The sequence below is a fragment of the Phyllobates terribilis genome, unplaced genomic scaffold (assembly GCF_046119375.1).
Source record: "Phyllobates terribilis strain yellow unplaced genomic scaffold, ASM4611937v1 Scaffold_540__1_contigs__length_1147954, whole genome shotgun sequence".
Lineage (NCBI taxonomy): Eukaryota > Metazoa > Chordata > Amphibia > Anura > Dendrobatidae > Phyllobates > Phyllobates terribilis.
This window is the reverse complement of record NW_027363300.1, coordinates 384520-400703: the sequence shown is the minus strand read 5'-3', so window position 1 is coordinate 400703 and position 16184 is coordinate 384520. Positions and strand designations below refer to the sequence as shown.

Here is a 16184-nt window from a genome sequence, read left to right as displayed (position 1 = left end):
TGGCAATGCAATGCACAGTTGCTGAAGTTGAACCAAAATGAGCTTGTAATCTGGCTTCTGCAACTTTGAACATGAAAAATCCAATGAGGAGAAGAAAAGCAAAGCCAAAGAGTCCATCCCAAAATCCGACAAACAAGCAAAATGAACAAAAAACATTGAATTCAATTCTTTCTGATTTTAGAAACTGCATTAAAGAAGGGGTGCACCGGTCCTGGAGATACTGCAATACCAGGTCAATGCGTGGAGTGGACAGAGCAAGCTCTTTTTCCATCTCCCTGTTCTAAAAATCCATTTAATATATGGTCCCCAGATAGGGGACGTATCAGATATTAAACTGATAAGAACAGATACTACACTTGATCTTAGCCAAAAGGCCGAGAAGCGATAACCAGAATTGGTTTCAAACTACGGAGCCACCCAAGGATCCTGAAAAGTCCATTTGTGGAGATGAGCTCCTGGACTCCCGTTAAGAAGACATGTTGTCAACCTCTAGATCCCTTACATGCCTGCACTTTTCGGCTTGCTGCTGCTGCAATCCACGCGTTTTAGATCTGCATAACTCCACCTCTTTAAACACAGCACCTTCACCCCCTGCTGTTCCCACCCGCCTCAACACCGTTGGAAGGGAGGAGAACCAATTAAGGCGGGGGGTGGGGTGGAACGAGCAGCTGTCTACCCTTAGCAGGAGGGCTCCTGATTACATACCTCTCCTGCTGCTGCTGCTGCTGGCTGTCCAGCAGCAGACTGAAGGTGGCTGCTGCTGTGCACAGGTATATAAAGGCTCAGAGCCTATTATGACACGCGCAGCCAGCGTTCCATTGCCACATTCCATCTACTGCAGGCAGGATACCTGGCTGGCTGAATGTCGCTGAGAAGCTCACAGAGACCGCCATAAGCAACAGTTTAACAGAATGCCACAGACTAATCAACCAAACTTTTTGGGTTGGGTTCTCTTTTATAGTCTGCAGGCATTAAATGAAAGAAGTCAGTGTTCCAGCAGAAGGAGACAACGTTTCAGAAAAGGCATTGTAGCAAACCAAAAAAGAAATTTTAAGCGCAGCAGAGTAACCAGCGCACATACCTGTTAGCTCAGGTGAGTTTAAAAGGCTGCTGTTGATAACAAGGGCATTTGCTAAATAGATGGTGTGTGTGCAACAATATACTGAAAGGTCAATTATATTGTGCAGCTTATCTCACCACCTGTAGTTATTTAGGTGAAAGCTCCAAAATGCTTGCCTAATATGTCTGTTTATCCAAAAGGAAGTAAAAAGGGAGAGCTAGAAAGATAGCATTGCATCACATTACATGGCAATGCAATGCACAGTTGCTGAAGTTGAACCAAAATGAGCTTGTAATCTGGCTTCTGCAACTTTGAACATGAAAAATCCAATGAGGAGAAGAAAAGCAAAGCCAAAGAGTCCATCCCCAAATCCGACAAACAAGCAAAATGAACAAAAAACATTGAATTCAATTCTTTCTGATTTTAGAAACTGCATTAAAGAAGGGGTGCACCGGTCCTGGAGATACTGCAATACCAGGTCAATGCGTGGAGTGGACAGAGCAAGCTCTTTTTCCATCTCCCTGTTCTAAAAATCCATTTAATATATGGTCCCCAGATAGGGGACGTATCAGATATTAAACTGATAAGAACAGATACTACACTTGATCTTAGCCAAAAGGCCGAGAAGCGATAACCAGAATTGGTTTCAAACTACGGAGCCACCCAAGGATCCTGAAAAGTCCATTTGTGGAGATGAGCTCCTGGACTCCCGTTAAGAAGACATGTTGTCAACCTCTAGATCCCTTACATGCCTGCACTTTTCGGCTTGCTGCTGCTGCAATCCACGCGTTTTAGATCTGCATAACTCCACCTCTTTAAACACAGCACCTTCACCCCCTGCTGTTCCCACCCGCCTCAACACCGTTGGAAGGGAGGAGAACCAATTAAGGCGGGGGGTGGGGTGGAACGAGCAGCTGTCTACCCTTAGCAGGAGGGCTCCTGATTACATACCTCTCCTGCTGCTGCTGCTGCTGGCTGTCCAGCAGCAGACTGAAGGTGGCTGCTGCTGTGCACAGGTATATAAAGGCTCAGAGCCTATTATGACACGCGCAGCCAGCGTTCCATTGCCACATTCCATCTACTGCAGGCAGGATACCTGGCTGGCTGAATGTCGCTGAGAAGCTCACAGAGACCGCCATAAGCAACAGTTTAACAGAATGCCACAGACTAATCAACCAAACTTTTTGGGTTGGGTTCTCTTTTATAGTCTGCAGGCATTAAATGAAAGAAGTCAGTGTTCCAGCAGAAGGAGACAACGTTTCAGAAAAGGCATTGTAGCAAACCAAAAAAGAAATTTTAAGCGCAGCAGAGTAACCAGCGCACATACCTGTTAGCTCAGGTGAGTTTAAAAGGCTGCTGTTGATAACAAGGGCATTTGCTAAATAGATGGTGTGTGTGCAATAATATACTGAAAGGTCAATTATATTGTGCAGCTTATCTCACCACCTGTAGTTATTTAGGTGAAAGCTCCAAAATGCTTGCCTAATATGTCTGTTTATCCAAAAGGAAGTAAAAAGGGAGAGCTAGAAAGATAGCATTGCATCACATTACATGGCAATGCAATGCACAGTTGCTGAAGTTGAACCAAAATGAGCTTGTAATCTGGCTTCTGCAACTTTGAACATGAAAAATCCAATGAAGAGAAGAAAAGCAAAGCCAAAGAGTCCATCCCCAAATCCGACAAACAAGCAAAATGAACAAAAAACATTGAATTCAATTCTTTCTGATTTTAGAAACTGCATTAAAGAAGGGGTGCACCGGTCCTGGAGATACTGCAATACCAGGTCAATGCGTGGAGTGGACAGAGCAAGCTCTTTTTCCATCTCCCTGTTCTAAAAATCCATTTAATATATCGTCCCCAGATAGGGGACGTATCAGATATTAAACTGATAAGAACAGATTTTTTTGATTGAATATATCTTTTATTAGCACAAAAAATAAGTTAACAGACAGTGTACAGTGCCGCAGCCCAGTACACACAGAATTCTACATCATATTTACATAGCATGAGGATACGACGCACTAACTAGACACATCACACCCCTATGCTACACAAAACACTCAATCTGAAAGAAAAAGCATGTCAATCAATACAGTACGACGAACCGTGATAAGGGATGGGGATTGGGAAAAAGGGGATGGGGAGGGGAAAATCACAGGCCCGAAGCTTTATTGAAAGACAAGACACATAAGGGGAGAGGGGGACTAGGGGTTTAGTCCTCGTCCTCGTCCTCCGGACCGTCCATGATGGAATAGTCTCTGAGCAGGCTGTGGATCAGCCTGCGGCAGTCCTGGATGGACATCCTCTCCCTCCTCAAGATGAGCCGGTTCCTGGCGACCCAAACGGCATCCTTGAAGCAGTTCATAAGGCGCCAAGCCTCCTGGATGGCTCCGACGGTATGAACCCCAGGGAAGAGTCCGTAAAGCACAGAATGGTGCGATAGGCTCGCCCTGGGGACAGAGTTCCTCAGGTCGTCCTCAAGTGCAGTCAATAGGCGCTGTGCAAATCCGCAGTCCCAAAAAGTGTGCAAAGATGTTTCCTCCACGAAGGGGCACCTTGGGCAGTACCGGGTCTTGCACAGGTTCCGGGCATGCAAGAATGACCGGACGGGCAGTCCGCCCTGAATCACCATCCACGACAAGTCCTTGTGCCCGTTGGTCAGCCTGTCAGACGACACATTTGTCCACACAGTCTCCAGCGTGTCCTGGTGAAGTCCTGTGATGTTCTCCACGTCATCCTTGGCTCTGATTAGCTTGTGGATAGTTTTGGGCTTCCACAAGTCGGGCTTGAGTCCCTCCAGTTGATAAGAACAGATACTACACTTGATCTTAGCCAAAAGGCCGAGAAGCGATAACCAGAATTGGTTTCAAACTACGGAGCCACCCAAGGATCCTGAAAAGTCCATTTGTGGAGATGAGCTCCTGGACTCCCGTTAAGAAGACATGTTGTCAACCTCTAGATCCCTTACATGCCTGCACTTTTCGGCTTGCTGCTGCTGCAATCCACGCGTTTTAGATCTGCATAACTCCACCTCTTTAAACACAGCACCTTCACCCCCTGCTGTTCCCACCCGCCTCAACACCGTTGGAAGGGAGGAGAACCAATTAAGGCGGGGGGTGGGGTGGAACGAGCAGCTGTCTACCCTTAGCAGGAGGGCTCCTGATTACATACCTCTCCTGCTGCTGCTGCTGCTGGCTGTCCAGCAGCAGACTGAAGGTGGCTGCTGCTGTGCACAGGTATATAAAGGCTCAGAGCCTATTATGACACGCGCAGCCAGCGTTCCATTGCCACATTCCATCTACTGCAGGCAGGATACCTGGCTGGCTGAATGTCGCTGAGAAGCTCACAGAGACCGCCATAAGCAACAGTTTAACAGAATGCCACAGACTAATCAACCAAACTTTTTGGGTTGGGTTCTCTTTTATAGTCTGCAGGCATTAAATGAAAGAAGTCAGTGTTCCAGCAGAAGGAGACAACGTTTCAGAAAAGGCATTGTAGCAAACCAAAAAAGAAATTTTAAGCGCAGCAGAGTAACCAGCGCACATACCTGTTAGCTCAGGTGAGTTTAAAAGGCTGCTGTTGATAACAAGGGCATTTGCTAAATAGATGGTGTGTGTGCAACAATATACTGAAAGGTCAATTATATTGTGCAGCTTATCTCACCACCTGTAGTTATTTAGGTGAAAGCTCCAAAATGCTTGCCTAATATGTCTGTTTATCCAAAAGGAAGTAAAAAGGGAGAGCTAGAAAGATAGCATTGCATCACATTACATGGCAATGCAATGCACAGTTGCTGAAGTTGAACCAAAATGAGCTTGTAATCTGGCTTCTGCAACTTTGAACATGAAAAATCCAATGAGGAGAAGAAAAGCAAAGCCAAAGAGTCCATCCCCAAATCCGACAAACAAGCAAAATGAACAAAAAACATTGAATTCAATTCTTTCTGATTTTAGAAACTGCATTAAAGAAGGGGTGCACCGGTCCTGGAGATACTGCAATACCAGGTCAATGCGTGGAGTGGACAGAGCAAGCTCTTTTTCCATCTCCCTGTTCTAAAAATCCATTTAATATATGGTCCCCAGATAGGGGACGTATCAGATATTAAACTGATAAGAACAGATTTTTTTTTTTTTTAACCAAATCAGATAGGCCGGAGCATAAGCTCAATCAAATCGACTTACAAAAGCCTTTCATTGACACTTAGCCTTTCATCACACTTGGTATATAATCAAAAATAAAACCAAACCTTATCATCAGGTACATTATACACTACTAATTAAACTTTACCAAAAACCTCCACTTTTTAAACTTCCAGATCCCTTCAGCATCTATAATACTTCCACGTTCCTGATCCCAGAGGTATATTACATACATACGTGACAGAATCAATCTCAAACATTCATTAACTGACATTTTCTTCCTTTTAAAAACTAACAAATTCCTCGCATCCCACAAACTTTCAATTACACACACCACCAACAACCATAAAATCCTATCCTTAATTCTACTACATGCACCCATCCCAAACATAGCAAGTTTCCAATTAACATACTTTACACCCACCAATTCCTTGCAAAGTCCCCCTATACCCTTCCATACATCATATGCAAAATCACAATCCCATACCATATGTCTAACATGCTCTCTCAAACCACATCCATCCCTCGGGCATACCTCAGATTTAACTAAATCCTTCTTCTTTTGCACATCTCTAACAGGCAAAATGTCATGCAATATCATCCAAGCGATATCTCTCTGTCTGTTAGTCACACCATCTATACTTAATTTTCTCCACATCTCGGTTACTTCCTCCCCTCTCAACCCATTGATATTACATACCACCTCACGCTCACGCACCATCCTAATGACTTTCTTCTTTTGCCTAAAATCACTCATGTTAACGGACAACAAATCATACTTCCTTACAAATTTCTCAACACAACCATACCATACAGGACACTTAAAAGCAACAGGCACTCTAGCATCCCTTTTGACCCACTTTAAGCCATAAAGCATCCATCCAGCCGAATACTTCATCATATAAGCACACTTATTACTTTTCCCTAGAACCACCACCACCATTTTCACGTAACTAATCCCTAAAAAGAAATCAATATTTGGAAAATCCAAACCACCATTTACACATAACTTATAGACATATTCCCGTTTCAATTTCTCCATGCGACTTCCCCAAAGAAAATTAAAGATGAATTTCTCAGTTTTCCTAATTTTCTTAAAAGCAGCAGGATATACATTCGCAACAAACAACAAAATAGGCAAAATAACCGCCTTAATAATCAGAACTTTCCCAGTCAGAGTTAATTCTCTCATTCGCCAAAAATTCAACTTGCGCACCACTCTCACCCCACAATCTTCCCAACTCTCATTTCCTTTCAAATCATCATTAAACTTAATCCCAAGCACCTTTATTGCACCATCCTCACACCTCACACCATCCATCCGTACATTCCTCTCACCAAAACATTTAAAGGAACTCTTAGTCCAATTGACCTTAAAAGCTGAGACACTACAAAACAAACTTAATATCAACCTTGCCCTACTCATCGCAGCCATATTCCCACTCACAATCACTACATCATCCATGTAACCTAGAATTCTCACATCCTTTCCATTACTCCTAGGAATAATCACACCTCTCATAACCTTATCCTTCCTAACCATACACATCAACACTTCAATCACACTAATAAACAAAAAAGGGGACATAGGGCACCCCTGACGCACTCCTGATTTAATTCTCACTTTCTCACTCAACCACCCATTCACCAAAAATTCACTTGAAACATTACAATACAAACTCCTAACACAGTTTACAAAATTCCTGGAATAACCCATCTTAGACAAAACCTTAAACATAAAGCTATGTGACACACGGTCAAAAGCTTTTTCAAAATCAACCGAAAACAACAAACATTTCTGCTTACGACTCATACAATCCCCAATCACATCACGCAACAACACCAAATTTTCAGTCATACTTCTCCCAGGCACTGCACACACTTGATCTTCATCCACCACACCGCCAATCACTTCCCGCATCCGGCTAGCCAACAATTTACTAAACACCTTATAGTCTGCATTCAAAAGGGTGATTGGCCTCCAATTCCCCAAATCCTTTTTATCACCTTTCTTATGAACCAAAACCACCACCCCATCTCTCATAGATTCACTCAACATATTCTCCGTGAACATATACTGGCACACCTCCAATAAGTCATTTCCCATCGTGTCCCATTCCTTAACATATAACTCCACGGGCAGTCCATCCTTCCCAGGTGTTTTATTCTTACTCGCAGACATCACCACTTTTTTAACTTCATCCAACACAATTACATCATCCAATATTTCACGTTCATCCTCACCCAAACAACCTTCTAAACACCCCAAAGCATCAGTCAACATCCTATCATCAACCCATTTTTCCCCATACAACTCCTTATAAAACAACACCACCTCCTGCATCACATCCTTCCCACTCACACACACCCCATCACCATTCACCACCTCATCCATATCTACTTTCTTCCCAAAAACTTTTTTGAAAAAAAACCTTGTGCATTTCTCATTTTTCTCCAAATGTTCAATCTTAGAACGGTAAATAATTTCTTTCCCTTTACCCTCAATATATTTCTTAATCTCTTCTTTCACTTGACACATCAAAACATCCACATCCACTCCAATCATCCTTAACTTCCTCAGCCACTCCAGTCTAGAGCTTAAATCATTAAATTTTGCTCTATTCATTGCTGCTTTCCTCCTGCCCCTTTTTCTAAAGAAAAAACCAATCTCACTCTTCATCCAGTCCCACCACTCAAGCACATTCCTGAAATCACTTTTTTTATCCCTCCACCTAACATACATTCGCCTAAAATCACGCATGATCCTATTATCTTCCAGCAAACGCACATTAAGTTTCCACACGCCACCACCATATACAAAGGAAATCTTACCTTCTAGACGTGCCCTCAAACACACATGGTCAGAGAAGGGAACATCTTCCTGCTGGAAATTCCTACAAATAACATTTTGTGAAGAAAAGAAGATACGGTCTATTCTAGACTCTATTCCTCCCCTGTCGGCCTTATAGGTCGCAGGAGGTGGATTACCTAAAAAAACTTCCGCAGCATCCTGTAAGGAAAAATCCGCCACAAGACTCTTGAGTCTTTTACCTGTAACATCCATCTTATCCCCCTCCGTCACACAATTGAAATCTCCAACAAAAATTATTGGCATTTTGCCAGATAAAAAAAAACATAATTTCTCAAAAATTTCCAGCCTCTCCCCTTTATCTATTGGTGCATACATATTTACCACCCTAACCCTCCACCCCCTACAATTTAACTTACATATTACACACCTCCCCGCCTCCACCACCATGTAACTTTCTATCTTAACACTATAACCCTTCACCAAAACACCTACCCCACAATTTTTATTACATACAGAACCAGACCACACACTTTGACCTAAAGGCCATGCATTTTCACTTAAGGGATCGGAGATCCCACACTCCTGGACACAGTATACGTCCGCATCCAAGTTGCTCAAGTAGTCCAAAATTGCCACTCTTCTCGACTCAGATTTAATCAGCCTAACATTTAGTGACAAGATGCTGAGAGCAACTTGGGCACCCATCTATTAATTTGATGTGGCAGGTCACGACAACATGCCCACCTGTACATCATCCTAACCCTTCTGGGGGTAGGACGCTGGACGTGCAGATATCGTAGTTTGTGCCTTCCCCCAAAAAAGACACATCTTGGGGATCGGATGCAGTAGGGTACACCCGGGCTGGACTCACACTGCAGTCACTTAAAGGGGAAAAGGATGGTTCAGTTTTCTTCTTTTTCTTCACTGAAGCGCCTCCATCTTCATCTGAACTATAATCCCGCCGCTGGGGGTCAAAGTCCCCCTGACCTCCCTCCTCCTCAAGGTCAGAAACGACATCGCTCCAGGCCACATGCGGTGTTCTGGTCAGATCAGACTCCTCTTCCCCCTGCAATGTAACCATCATGTCTGGAATTTCAGCCTCCAGATCCTCCACCGGGGCCACTTCCATGCCTATACGATCATCAGTTATTGTCTCAGACTCACTGACATCTGAAGCCACAGACGCGGCCCTCTGCACCGGTGGCTCAGGTGCCAGCTCCATATTTCCTCTTACATTCACACGAACCAGTTCTGGAAAAGCAACCCGAGCCTCCTCCTCATCCAGGAAAGCCAGAGTAGATATCGGAGCAGTCGGAGTTGGAGCAGTCGGAGTTGTAGCTGTGGGTGCAGGAGATTCATTTCTTCTCCTTCCCCTTCCCGCTGCCCCTGCATATGAACCAGGATGGAATATACAGTCTCTGAAGGCATGCCCCTTCTCTCCGCAGAGATTACAGACTATTTCATTTTTGCAATTATTGGAAGAATGACCCACCTCATTGCACTTCCTGCAAATAATCTGTCTGATGTCGCATGCTTCCTGAGTATGGCCATACCTCCTACAATGACGACAAAACCTGGGCGCATTGGGGAAGAACAGGTAACCCCGTTCACTCCCAATGGAAAAATTTGATGGAGGATAATGTATACCCCCTGGTTCATCAGGACTTTCCCGGAACTTGACCATGAAACGATATTTACCGGTCCATAGTTCCTCCTCATTCATGACTTTTACTGCCACCTTGGTAATATAGCAGTGCCTATTTAGAAAGGCATAAATCAAAGCCAAGTCCACATGTGGGTTGTACATGAAAACAGTCAGAGGTACCTCTTTGGAGCAATACAAGATGACAAAAGTCAGCCCATCCAAATATTGATTGTCCAGATTCTTTTTCAAACAATCATAGAAATTGTTGCAAACAGCCATAGAAGTAAATACAAGATTATACTTGCTTTTGAATTGCTGGAGGCACAAGATTTCTTCCTTCTTCACTTCAAGGAGTCCAAACAAAATCTCCTTCACCACGAAGCTGAGGGTAAAGATTCCTTCTTTGCCTTCTTCCACATCAATCTGGGTTCCAAACTTCACTCGAGCCTCACCGGGCCCAGCGTATCGAATGCGTCCCATTATCGCTAGTCGTGTCTACTGGCCAACTCCTTATAGCAGCAAGTGACTTAAGCCATAAAATGGCGATGCCACAGGGACAAGAGTTAACGCACAGACAGCCAAATGACTAGACCCATTACAGATCTGAGCCAAAAGGCCGAGAAGCGATAACCAGAATTGGTTTCAAACTACGGAGCCACCCAAGGATCCTGAAAAGTCCATTTGTGGAGATGAGCTCCTGGACTCCCATTAAGAAGACATGTTGTCAACCTCTAGATCCCTTACATGCCTGCACTTTTCGGCTTGCTGCTGCTGCAATCCACGCGTTTTAGATCTGCATAACTCCACCTCTTTAAACACAGCACCTTCACCCCCTGCTGTTCCCACCCGCCTCAACACCGTTGGAAGGGAGGAGAACCAATTAAGGCGGGGGGTGGGGTGGAACGAGCAGCTGTCTACCCTTAGCAGGAGGGCTCCTGATTACATACCTCTCCTGCTGCTGCTGCTGCTGGCTGTCCAGCAGCAGACTGAAGGTGGCTGCTGCTGTGCACAGGTATATAAAGGCTCAGAGCCTATTATGACACGCGCAGCCAGCGTTCCATTGCCACATTCCATCTACTGCAGGCAGGATACCTGGCTGGCTGAATGTCGCTGAGAAGCTCACAGAGACCGCCATAAGCAACAGTTTAACAGAATGCCACAGACTAATCAACCAAACTTTTTGGGTTGGGTTCTCTTTTATAGTCTGCAGGCATTAAATGAAAGAAGTCAGTGTTCCAGCAGAAGGAGACAACGTTTCAGAAAAGGCATTGTAGCAAACCAAAAAAGAAATTTTAAGCGCAGCAGAGTAACCAGCGCACATACCTGTTAGCTCAGGTGAGTTTAAAAGGCTGCTGTTGATAACAAGGGCATTTGCTAAATAGATGGTGTGTGTGCAACAATATACTGAAAGGTCAATTATATTGTGCAGCTTATCTCACCACCTGTAGTTATTTAGGTGAAAGCTCCAAAATGCTTGCCTAATATGTCTGTTTATCCAAAAGGAAGTAAAAAGGGAGAGCTAGAAAGATAGCATTGCATCACATTACATGGCAATGCAATGCACAGTTGCTGAAGTTGAACCAAAATGAGCTTGTAATCTGGCTTCTGCAACTTTGAACATGAAAAATCCAATGAGGAGAAGAAAAGCAAAGCCAAAGAGTCCATCCCCAAATCCGACAAACAAGCAAAATGAACAAAAAACATTGAATTCAATTCTTTCTGATTTTAGAAACTGCATTAAAGAAGGGGTGCACCGGTCCTGGAGATACTGCAATACCAGGTCAATGCGTGGAGTGGACAGAGCAAGCTCTTTTTCCATCTCCCTGTTCTAAAAATCCATTTAATATATGGTCCCCAGATAGGGGACGTATCAGATATTAAACTGATAAGAACAGATACTACACTTGATCTTAGCCAAAAGGCCGAGAAGCGATAACCAGAATTGGTTTCAAACTACGGAGCCACCCAAGGATCCTGAAAAGTCCATTTGTGGAGATGAGCTCCTGGACTCCCGTTAAGAAGACATGTTGTCAACCTCTAGATCCCTTACATGCCTGCACTTTTCGGCTTGCTGCTGCTGCAATCCACGCGTTTTAGATCTGCATAACTCCACCTCTTTAAACACAGCACCTTCACCCCCTGCTGTTCCCACCCGCCTCAACACCGTTGGAAGGGAGGAGAACCAATTAAGGCGGGGGGTGGGGTGGAACGAGCAGCTGTCTACCCTTAGCAGGAGGGCTCCTGATTACATACCTCTCCTGCTGCTGCTGCTGCTGGCTGTCCATCAGCAGACTGAAGGTGGCTGCTGCTGTGCACAGGTATATAAAGGCTCAGAGCCTATTATGACACGCGCAGCCAGCGTTCCATTGCCACATTCCATCTACTGCAGGCAGGATACCTGGCTGGCTGAATGTCGCTGAGAAGCTCACAGAGACCGCCATAAGCAACAGTTTAACAGAATGCCACAGACTAATCAACCAAACTTTTTGGGTTGGGTTCTCTTTTATAGTCTGCAGGCATTAAATAAAAGAAGTCAGTGTTCCAGCAGAAGGAGACAACGTTTCAGAAAAGGCATTGTAGCAAACCAAAAAAGAAATTTTAAGCGCAGCAGAGTAACCAGCGCACATACCTGTTAGCTCAGGTGAGTTTAAAAGGCTGCTGTTGATAACAAGGGCATTTGCTGAATAGATGGTGTGTGTGCAACAATATACTGAAAGGTCAATTATATTGTGCAGCTTATCTCACCACCTGTAGTTATTTAGGTGAAAGCTCCAAAATGCTTGCCTAATATGTCTGTTTATCCAAAAGGAAGTAAAAAGGGAGAGCTAGAAAGATAGCATTGCATCACATTACATGGCAATGCAATGCACAGTTGCTGAAGTTGAACCAAAATGAGCTTGTAATCTGGCTTCTGCAACTTTGAACATGAAAAATCCAATGAGGAGAAGAAAAGCAAAGCCAAAGAGTCCATCCCCAAATCCGACAAACAAGCAAAATGAACAAAAAACATTGAATTCAATTCTTTCTGATTTTAGAAACTGCATTAAAGAAGGGGTGCACCGGTCCTGGAGATACTGCAATACCAGGTCAATGCGTGGAGTGGACAGAGCAAGCTCTTTTTCCATCTCCCTGTTCTAAAAATCCATTTAATATATGGTCCCCAGATAGGGGACGTATCAGATATTAAACTGATAAGAACAGATACTACACTTGATCTTAGCCAAAAGGCCGAGAAGCGATAACCAGAATTGGTTTCAAACTACGGAGCCACCCAAGGATCCTGAAAAGTCCATTTGTGGAGATGAGCTCCTGGACTCCCGTTAAGAAGACATGTTGTCAACCTCTAGATCCCTTACATGCCTGCACTTTTCGGCTTGCTGCTGCTGCAATCCACGCGTTTTAGATCTGCATAACTCCACCTCTTTAAACACAGCACCTTCACCCCCTGCTGTTCCCACCCGCCTCAACACCGTTGGAAGGGAGGAGAACCAATTAAGGCGGGGGGTGGGGTGGAACGAGCAGCTGTCTACCCTTAGCAGGAGGGCTCCTGATTACATACCTCTCCTGCTGCTGCTGCTGCTGGCTGTCCAGCAGCAGACTGAAGGTGGCTGCTGCTGTGCACAGGTATATAAAGTCTCAGAGCCTATTATGACACGCGCAGCCAGCGTTCCATTGCCACATTCCATCTACTGCAGGCAGGATACCTGGCTGGCTGAATGTCGCTGAGAAGCTCACAGAGACCGCCATAAGCAACAGTTTAACAGAATGCCACAGACTAATCAACCAAACTTTTTGGGTTGGGTTCTCTTTTATAGTCTGCAGGCATTAAATGAAAGAAGTCAGTGTTCCAGCAGAAGGAGACAACATTTCAGAAAAGGCATTGTAGCAAACCAAAAAAGAAATTTTAAGCGCAGCAGAGTAACCAGCGCACATACCTGTTAGCTCAGGTGAGTTTAAAAGGCTGCTGTTGATAACAAGGGCATTTGCTAAATAGATGGTGTGTGTGCAACAATATACTGAAAGGTCAATTATATTGTGCAGCTTATCTCACCACCTGTAGTTATTTAGGTGAAAGCTCCAAAATGCTTGCCTAATATGTCTGTTTATCCAAAAGGAAGTAAAAAGGGAGAGCTAGAAAGATAGCATTGCATCACATTACATGGCAATGCAATGCACAGTTGCTGAAGTTGAACCAAAATGAGCTTGTAATCTGGCTTCTGCAACTTTGAACATGAAAAATCCAATGAGGAGAAGAAAAGCAAAGCCAAAGAGTCCATCCCCAAATCCGACAAACAAGCAAAATGAACAAAAAACATTGAATTCAATTCTTTCTGATTTTAGAAACTGCATTAAAGAAGGGGTGCACCGGTCCTGGAGATACTGCAATACCAGGTCAATGCGTGGAGTGGACAGAGCAAGCTCTTTTTCCATCTCCCTGTTCTAAAAATCCATTTAATATATGGTCCCCAGATAGGGGACGTATCAGATATTAAACTGATAAGAACAGATACTACACTTGATCTTAGCCAAAAGGCCGAGAAGCGATAACCAGAATTGGTTTCAAACTACGGAGCCACCCAAGGATCCTGAAAAGTCCATTTGTGGAGATGAGCTCCTGGACTCCCGTTAAGAAGACATGTTGTCAACCTCTAGATCCCTTACATGCCTGCACTTTTCGGCTTGCTGCTGCTGCAATCCACGCGTTTTAGATCTGCATAACTCCACCTCTTTAAACACAGCACCTTCACCCCCTGCTGTTCCCACCCGCCTCAACACCGTTGGAAGGGAGGAGAACCAATTAAGGCGGGGGGTGGGGTGGAACGAGCAGCTGTCTACCCTTAGCAGGAGGGCTCCTGATTACATACCTCTCCTGCTGCTGCTGCTGCTGGCTGTCCAGCAGCAGACTGAAGGTGGCTGCTGCTGTGCACAGGTATATAAAGGCTCAGAGCCTATTATGACACGCGCAGCCAGCGTTCCATTGCCACATTCCATCTACTGCAGGCAGGATACCTGGCTGGCTGAATGTCGCTGAGAAGCTCACAGAGACCGCCATAAGCAACAGTTTAACAGAATGCCACAGACTAATCAACCAAACTTTTTGGGTTGGGTTCTCTTTTATAGTCTGCAGGCATTAAATGAAAGAAGTCAGTGTTCCAGCAGAAGGAGACAACGTTTCAGAAAAGGCATTGTAGCAAACCAAAAAAGAAATTTTAAGCGCAGCAGAGTAACCAGCGCACATACCTGTTAGCTCAGGTGAGTTTAAAAGGCTGCTGTTGATAACAAGGGCATTTGCTGAATAGATGGTGTGTGTGCAACAATATACTGAAAGGTCAATTATATTGTGCAGCTTATCTCACCACCTGTAGTTATTTAGGTGAAAGCTCCAAAATGCTTGCCTAATATGTCTGTTTATCCAAAAGGAAGTAAAAAGGGAGAGCTAGAAAGATAGCATTGCATCACATTACATGGCAATGCAATGCACAGTTGCTGAAGTTGAACCAAAATGAGCTTGTAATCTGGCTTCTGCAACTTTGAACATGAAAAATCCAATGAGGAGAAGAAAAGCAAAGCCAAAGAGTCCATCCCCAAATCCGACAAACAAGCAAAATGAACAAAAAACATTGAATTCAATTCTTTCTGATTTTAGAAACTGCATTAAAGAAGGGGTGCACCGGTCCTGGAGATACTGCAATACCAGGTCAATGCGTGGAGTGGACAGAGCAAGCTCTTTTTCCATCTCCCTGTTCTAAAAATCCATTTAATATATGGTCCCCAGATAGGGGACGTATCAGATATTAAACTGATAAGAACAGATACTACACTTGATCTTAGCCAAAAGGCCGAGAAGCGATAACCAGAATTGGTTTCAAACTACGGAGCCACCCAAGGATCCTGAAAAGTCCATTTGTGGAGATGAGCTCCTGGACTCCCGTTAAGAAGACATGTTGTCAACCTCTAGATCCCTTACATGCCTGCACTTTTCGGCTTGCTGCTGCTGCAATCCACGCGTTTTAGATCTGCATAACTCCACCTCTTTAAACACAGCACCTTCACCCCCTGCTGTTCCCACCCGCCTCAACACCGTTGGAAGGGAGGAGAACCAATTAAGGCGGGGGGTGGGGTGGAACGAGCAGCTGTCTACCCTTAGCAGGAGGGCTCCTGATTACATACCTCTCCTGCTGCTGCTGCTGCTGGCTGTCCAGCAGCAGACTGAAGGTGGCTGCTGCTGTGCACAGGTATATAAAGGCTCAGAGCCTATTATGACACGCGCAGCCAGCGTTCCATTGCCACATTCCATCTACTGCAGGCAGGATACCTGGCTGGCTGAATGTCGCTGAGAAGCTCACAGAGACCGCCATAAGCAACAGTTTAACAGAATGCCACAGACTAATCAACCAAACTTTTTGGGTTGGGTTCTCTTTTATAGTCTGCAGGCATTAAATGAAAGAAGTCAGTGTTCCAGCAGAAGGAGACAACGTTTCAGAAAAGGCATTGTAGCAAACCAAAAAAGAAATTTTAAGCGCAGC

General features: G+C 44.5%; 7 non-coding genes and 2 pseudogenes across 7 annotated transcripts; all 9 read right to left on the bottom strand.

Moving 5' to 3' along the window:
- Positions 1 to 195: 195 nt before the first annotated feature.
- LOC141232695 (U2 spliceosomal RNA) lies at positions 196 to 386 on the bottom strand. Its single transcript, XR_012298877.1, has one exon. It is a non-coding gene; the product is annotated as a U2 spliceosomal RNA (small nuclear RNA).
- A 1115-nt stretch (positions 387 to 1501) lies between these two features.
- LOC141232693 (U2 spliceosomal RNA) lies at positions 1502 to 1692 on the bottom strand. The gene has a single exon (XR_012298875.1). It is a non-coding gene; the product is annotated as a U2 spliceosomal RNA (small nuclear RNA).
- Positions 1693 to 2807: 1115 nt separating this feature from the next.
- On the bottom strand, positions 2808 to 3001 carry LOC141232482 (U2 spliceosomal RNA). The gene has a single exon (XR_012298732.1). It is a non-coding gene; the product is annotated as a U2 spliceosomal RNA (small nuclear RNA).
- An 818-nt stretch (positions 3002 to 3819) lies between these two features.
- On the bottom strand, positions 3820 to 3913 carry LOC141232571 (U2 spliceosomal RNA; annotated as a pseudogene).
- Positions 3914 to 5028: 1115 nt separating this feature from the next.
- Positions 5029 to 5208, bottom strand: LOC141232509 (U2 spliceosomal RNA; annotated as a pseudogene).
- Positions 5209 to 11400: 6192 nt separating this feature from the next.
- LOC141232692 (U2 spliceosomal RNA) lies at positions 11401 to 11591 on the bottom strand. Its single transcript, XR_012298874.1, has one exon. It is a non-coding gene; the product is annotated as a U2 spliceosomal RNA (small nuclear RNA).
- A 1115-nt stretch (positions 11592 to 12706) lies between these two features.
- LOC141232691 (U2 spliceosomal RNA) lies at positions 12707 to 12897 on the bottom strand. Its single transcript, XR_012298873.1, has one exon. It is a non-coding gene; the product is annotated as a U2 spliceosomal RNA (small nuclear RNA).
- Positions 12898 to 14012: 1115 nt separating this feature from the next.
- Positions 14013 to 14203, bottom strand: LOC141232689 (U2 spliceosomal RNA). The gene has a single exon (XR_012298872.1). It is a non-coding gene; the product is annotated as a U2 spliceosomal RNA (small nuclear RNA).
- A 1115-nt stretch (positions 14204 to 15318) lies between these two features.
- LOC141232688 (U2 spliceosomal RNA) lies at positions 15319 to 15509 on the bottom strand. The gene has a single exon (XR_012298871.1). It is a non-coding gene; the product is annotated as a U2 spliceosomal RNA (small nuclear RNA).
- Positions 15510 to 16184: the final 675 nt, after the last annotated feature.